Source organism: Tursiops truncatus, chromosome 15, assembly GCF_011762595.2.
Source record: "Tursiops truncatus isolate mTurTru1 chromosome 15, mTurTru1.mat.Y, whole genome shotgun sequence".
Lineage (NCBI taxonomy): Eukaryota > Metazoa > Chordata > Mammalia > Artiodactyla > Delphinidae > Tursiops > Tursiops truncatus.
The window spans coordinates 80,965,230-80,971,408 of record NC_047048.1 but is presented as its reverse complement, the minus strand read 5'-3'; the positions used below and the strand labels follow the sequence as shown (position 1 = coordinate 80,971,408).

The window sequence follows — 6,179 nt, the reverse complement described above, 5'->3', positions numbered from 1 at the left end:
CACACCCGTGATATTTCTGATATTACGAGTTTTAAACATAAAAGACTAATTTTATGTCCTTTTTTATACAAATGAGTTATCCATAAAATTTAAAGCTACCATAATACTTTTAATTAGTTCTAAATTCAATGCAAAGGGTCCTAATGGTATTTTTAAAAACTGAGTAGAAAAAGAGAAACCTCACATTAGACCGGAAAGTGATGAGCAATTGTTTTTACTGGGGCAGATCAGCAGGGCTCGCTTTGAGATTTTGTTTCTTTCTTAATTTTCTTTGGCAGGTGTGAAGTCCCCCCGTTACATTCCGTTATAGCTTATTAGTGTATCAGTTTGTCACCCTTCTGTTTTGCTAAAACGCCTTTGTTTATATTTTTTAAATAATTGGCCGAGTGAGAAGAAACGGAAAAATCTGATGATGAAAATGTGTACTTGCAGAGAACTGGTACTTTTTTAGAGCACCTATAATGAGTATTTTTTGGCCACGCCAAAGAGGTTTTCCCACATTCGAGCAGCACATGAAATGCCTCTTTAGTACTTAAAGTTAACTAGTATCTATCTTTATACTGAGTCGTATTTTTCTTCTTTTTTTAGCTCAGCAGCTGCTTTTGCTGGGAACTCCCCTCCACCCCATATTTTAAACTCATTGATAGGTCCTAAGTTCAAATTCTTTTTTTTTCAGCCTTATTGCGATATAATTGACAAATAAAACTGTAAAGTGTACCTTGTGATGATTTGATATACAATTTGATGTATGTATGCATTGTGAAAGAATTTCTCCCATCTAGTTGACTAAATTCAAATTCTTAAAATGCTGATCTGGTGTTAAAATACCCCAAGTTCAGAAGCCCCATGTCAGGTGAACATATGGAAGCAATTTCCCAGCAGGAAAGGCAGTATATTCATTTTATGACAGTGAATTAATTGAAATCACATAATAAGACTAACCCCATGGTCTGTTGTATGCTATAATTGGGCCTATTTGAACTTTTGCAGTAGTTTCTTATTCTTTGACTGTTGTTTAAAGAGGTTTTTGCAAAACTCAATAAAATAAAATGACTTAAAATTGCCTTTCTTTGTTATATGTGAATGATGGTTCTAAAAACACGTCTTCTTTGCCTGGTGGGGATGTGGAGAAACTGGAACCCTTGCGCATTGTTGGTAGACATGTAAAATGGTGCCGATTCTATGGAAACACTATGGTGGTTCCTCAAAAAATTAAAAACAGAATCACCACGTGATTCAGCAGTATGGGGATAGACCCAAAAGAATTGAAAGCAGGGTCTTCAAGAGATATTTGTACACCCATGTTCATAGAAGCAGTATTCACAATAACCAAAAGGTGGAAGTAACTCAGATGTCCACAGATAGATAAATGGATAAACAAAATGTGGTCTGTCCATACAATGGAATATCATTAAAAAGGAAGGAAATTTTGACACCTGCTACAGCATGGATGAACCTTGAGGATATTCTGCTAAGTGAAATAAGCCAGCCCCAAAATGATTCCACTTATGTGAGCTCCCTAGAGGAGTCAAGTTCATAGAGACAGAAAGCAGAATGGTGGCTGCCAGGGGCCGAGGGGTGGGGGAGGGGGAATTATTGTCTAATGAGGACAGAGTTTCAGTTTGGGAAGACGAAAAGGGTTCCAGAGATTGGTTGCAAAGCGAATGTACTTAACACTACTGAACTGTACGCTGAAAATGGTTAAGATGCTAAACTTCATGTCATGTATTTTACTAGCATGTAAGTTTTTTAATTTAAAAAGAACAGATAACATAAGAAACATGGTTTGAAAATGTAAGCCCAGTTGGTATGTAGACACCATCAAAAACTCCGCAGAAACAGTCTTTCATAGGTAGTTTTCAGTGTTTTGCATGTATAACATCTGGATGAGCTATTAGGTAGAACTAAGTTCAGATGCTGGGCTTTGATTCCGTTATGTGCCCAGATTCCCACTGACGCCTGGATCGAAGGAGAAATTCCTGATGCCTTTGACTCCTGTGACAGGAGCAATGACACCAGTCTCCACAAGAGGGCAGTGGTTTCTTTCTTTTCAAACACGGAGACGGACGCCAGATCTTGGAGACAGTTAACAAACGCAAGTCATAACAGTCTTGGCGATTCATTTGATCACTTTCGTACAACACAGAAAAGTGAGTAAAAAGCTGTGTCTTTAACAGGAGGGTTTCTGGCCCTTGAGGTTGCTCAGTGAGAAAAGAGCTTTTCCAGGACCTGGAAGAGAAGACACTCGTGGCCCCGGGGTCAGGATGCCCAGAGAGACACCGCCTTCGACATAGTTCTGCGAATCCAGCAGGAAATGATTCTAGAATGGACACTTCTTGCACAATTTAATGCCTCTTTTTTGGGGCAAGGGTGTTCAAATTACAACATGGTTTGACAACAGTTCTACTGTATAAAGGATGCTTTTGAAACACACCTGAGGCATGACTGTTGCCTCTGTTGTTTGAGATCAGTCACTGAAAGGGTTGGGACCACAAGGGGGGTTAAGTCCTGATGGCCCTCAAGCAGCTTACATTATGAAGTTCGACAGCCTTGTGAAAATGGCAGGAATTTCTTATTCTCCAGGTATTATTTCCAGTATAAATGTTACGCATTTGGCTAACCGTTGATAATCTTACTGAACAGCCCCTGGGGATGTATCCTGTATGACGATCCGTCTTTAGTGGGCAGTGTTATTTATACTTAAACATGTTCAATGAACAGCCTTAAGACCTTTGGCTTATCAAACCGACTGTTTCTACATTTCCCCAATTTTTTTTATTGCAGTTTATTTTTAATTGAGTATCAGATAAAACAGATGTTAAGGGGCAGCCTCGTTTACGGCGCCACTTGAGTAGCTTCTGTCTCATTTCTAAGGCGTGGCTGCCATGATGAGCCTCATTTCCATAAATCATTGTCTTTTATAGTATGCACAATTTAGGATGTCAAAGGACATACGTGCTTGTTTTTCTGAGCAGTTGCAGGTAAGTACTATACGGGATGCTCACCATGCTTGTTGAGACAAAAAAAATGCAGTAAAGGAAAAAATACCTCTTAACTGAGCCACCATGGCTGGGAGCCAGCCACGGGAGACCATATAGGAAGACTACAAATAGTTCTTATGGTGGAATATTCCTCAGAGAAGCAGCCAGACGACCGCCGGCACATGATGTCATTTCCTGTTAATGAAGTGTAACAGTTGGTTGAAGAGTCCAAAGGTCGCCGATTAAAAGACTCATCCAGATAATTATTATAATTGTATCCCAAGGCCTGAACTATAAGTGTCAGGAAAGTAATAACAGAAAACAGCACGCCAGACAATGAATTACTTTAAATCAATCAGCATCGGTCAGTAACTTGATTGGAAAAGCTGTGTTTAACCTTTTCCGAGGTAGCCCTTTCACTTAATGGCCATTTGAAAACGTTAAATGAATTTCTGGAGAGAAGCTCATCTAGTATTTCAAAGCGTGAGAACCGCTTTACCCCCTACAAATGAGAGTAACATGCTTATGGCATTGAAATCGTCGGTGAATGCTGACAAAATAATTCTAAAAGGGATCCTAGGGAGCTTCCCTGGTGGCGCAGTGGTTGACAGTCCGCCTGCTGTTGCAGGGGACACGGGTTCGTGCCCCGGTCCAGGAAGATCCCACGTGCCGCGGAGTGGCTGGGCCCGTGAGCCATGGCCGCTGAGCCTGCGCGTCCAGAGCCTGTGCTCCGCAACGGGAGAGGCCACACAACAGTGAGAGGCCTGCATACCACACACAGAAAAAAAAGGATCCTAGGATTTTTCAACAACATAAAAATATGTTGTCAGTTAAATCATTTATCTTAAGCAGAAAAAAGAGTTTCACTACACAGGCACGCCCAAGGTTTGCTGCTGGTGTAGAAAGAAGGGTTTAAGTACAGCTGCCCCAGGTGTCAAAAATCAATTTTAAATGGACTATAGGAACAACTAGGCTTTTTCTGTCCTGGCCACAGAGTGTCATTAGCAAGCCTGATGCCAACTCCCTAAATAAAAAAGCTCATATTTGAAAGTAGGAGTCTTTCGAAGGAGCTAGAGGAAGTTGAAATTTTATTAATGGATGTGCCCAACTTAGCAGTGAAATCCCTGGAACATTTTCTGCTGGGACAAGCCCTGGAGACTGAAGTGTCACCCGGCATGACCGTCTCCCTAGAAGCGGCCGCAATTGTTGACCACTCTTTTTCAACTTTGTGCGCCTGGATTTTAGAATGTGATCCCAAAGCTGTGGCTATTCAGTACCGTATGCGAGAACCCATGTTACCTCTGATTCCTGAATTCCCTCGGAAGCCCCAGCACGAAATGGAAGTAATGTTTCAGGACGTGGGAAGAACAGCGAGCCACAGAGGGAGCCTGGCACCCTTGCCGGACGGGGTGGGGAGGGGTGTTTTCAGGGATGGATGGCGTGGCTGGAGCTGCAGGTGGGCAGTGCGGACAGCGGGACAGCCCCACCTGGACTGAAGCCTGTGTCTGCAGGCAACACCCCAGTTCTCTGGGGGGCTTCTGCTCCAGTGGCAGCCTGTCTCTGCAGAGGGCCTGGGTCCTGCTCGGAGCAGCGTCGCCTGTCGCTTGGGCGTGTACTTCTCACTGCACTGGTCACCTGGTCCCCCACTGGCCTCGGCCAGCGTGAGGCCCCTCCTGAACCGTGGCTCTGTGTCCCACCACACAACACACCTGACCGTCACCTGCTCCCGTCACAGGGGCGGGGGTGGAATCCCAGCTCCTCCAAGGCCCTTGACCATGGAGCTTCAGAAATCTCTCTGGGCGTTGGGACTGTCCAGGGGCTTGTGAACTGGACACCCCAGTCCACGGAATTAGCAGCTCCAAGCGGCACCGGAGAATCAGGCAGTATTGTGGCAACGCCACCTCGGCATCGTCTGCCCTCCAGGCTGGGTTTCTTCCCTGTTTTCACCAATGTCTGGAAAAGTGAAGATGCTTTTAATACCAGGAGCTAAGCACTTCACTCTGGGTGGTTCTACCCCAAAGAGCAACTCAGCAGCTCTCAGGTGTCCTGTCAACTGGTTTTTGTCCCACAGGGAACGGAAGAAGACAGAGCCTCTGGAAGCGACATGTGAGCTGTGTTCTGGAATTTGCGGGGCCTCCTCCGTGGTTTGGCACCGAGATCGCACGCTCAGGTGGCCTGGGACAGCTGTTTCACGGTGGCAGCGCGTGACCCATGGCAAGGGGAGGGAGATGGCAGGAAGATCCGGGACCTGCCAACGGTACGGCAGTTACTATCAGGCTGCCGGTAAATGTGTCACGTAGAGCACGAACGTTTGAAAATGCATTTGTCTGACTTTGCAAACTTTGCATGTGTCCTGTGTCAGGCTAAGAGTCCACTTTGGATAACACAGACCCGTTTCAGAATAAGAACAGCTGGATCTTCTTAAAAATTATCCTTACCATTTACTGCAACAGGTGGGATAATGTCAGGACGGATGGATGCATGTGTACAGGTAGATACTTGCTCACATTTTTAAAAATTTTGTTCTTAAAAAATTTCATGAAGAATCAGAAATCAGTCATGGGAATATGGGGCCTTTAAATGTTGGCCAAATAGAAATTCATTTACTAATCACAACTTTTTATCTAAGTGAATTGGATATTAGAATTCTTCTTAGTGCTATTTTCCAACACTACATTTTTTTACATATTTTTCGTTTTTGAGGTATAAGTTACATAGAGTGAAATTCCCCCTTTTAAGTGTACAATTCTGAGTTTTGACAAACGAATGGCCATGTAACCACGGCCCCAAATCCCACTGTGCTCCCTTGTTGCTCCCCGGCTCCCAATCCGTGGCAGCCACTGGTTTCTTTATGACCCTCCAGTTGTCATTTCCAGAATGTCATGTAGATGCAATCATATGTTTCCAATCAAATACACTATATATTTCAGTCTGGCTGCTGCTGCTTTTTTTTTTTTTTTTGCGGTACGCGGGCCTCTCACCACTGTGGCCTCTCCCATTGCGGAGCACAGGCTCCGGACACGCAGGCTCAGCGGCCATGGCTCACGGGCGCAGCCGCTCCGCGGCATGTGGGATCTTCCCGGACCGGGGCACGAACCCGCGTCCCCTGCATCGGCAGGCAGACTCTCAACCACTGCGCCACCAGGGAAGCCCGAGTCTGGCTTCTTCTATTCAATGTAATGACTTTGAGATTCAGCC

At 44.6% G+C, this 6,179-nt stretch overlaps 1 protein-coding gene across 1 annotated transcript in view; it reads right to left on the bottom strand.

The window, feature by feature from the left end:
- The window catches only part of RBM38 (RNA binding motif protein 38), a 90,437-nt gene that overhangs the window by 7,202 nt on the left and 77,056 nt on the right, over window positions 1–6,179 (bottom strand). The window lies entirely within an intron of this gene.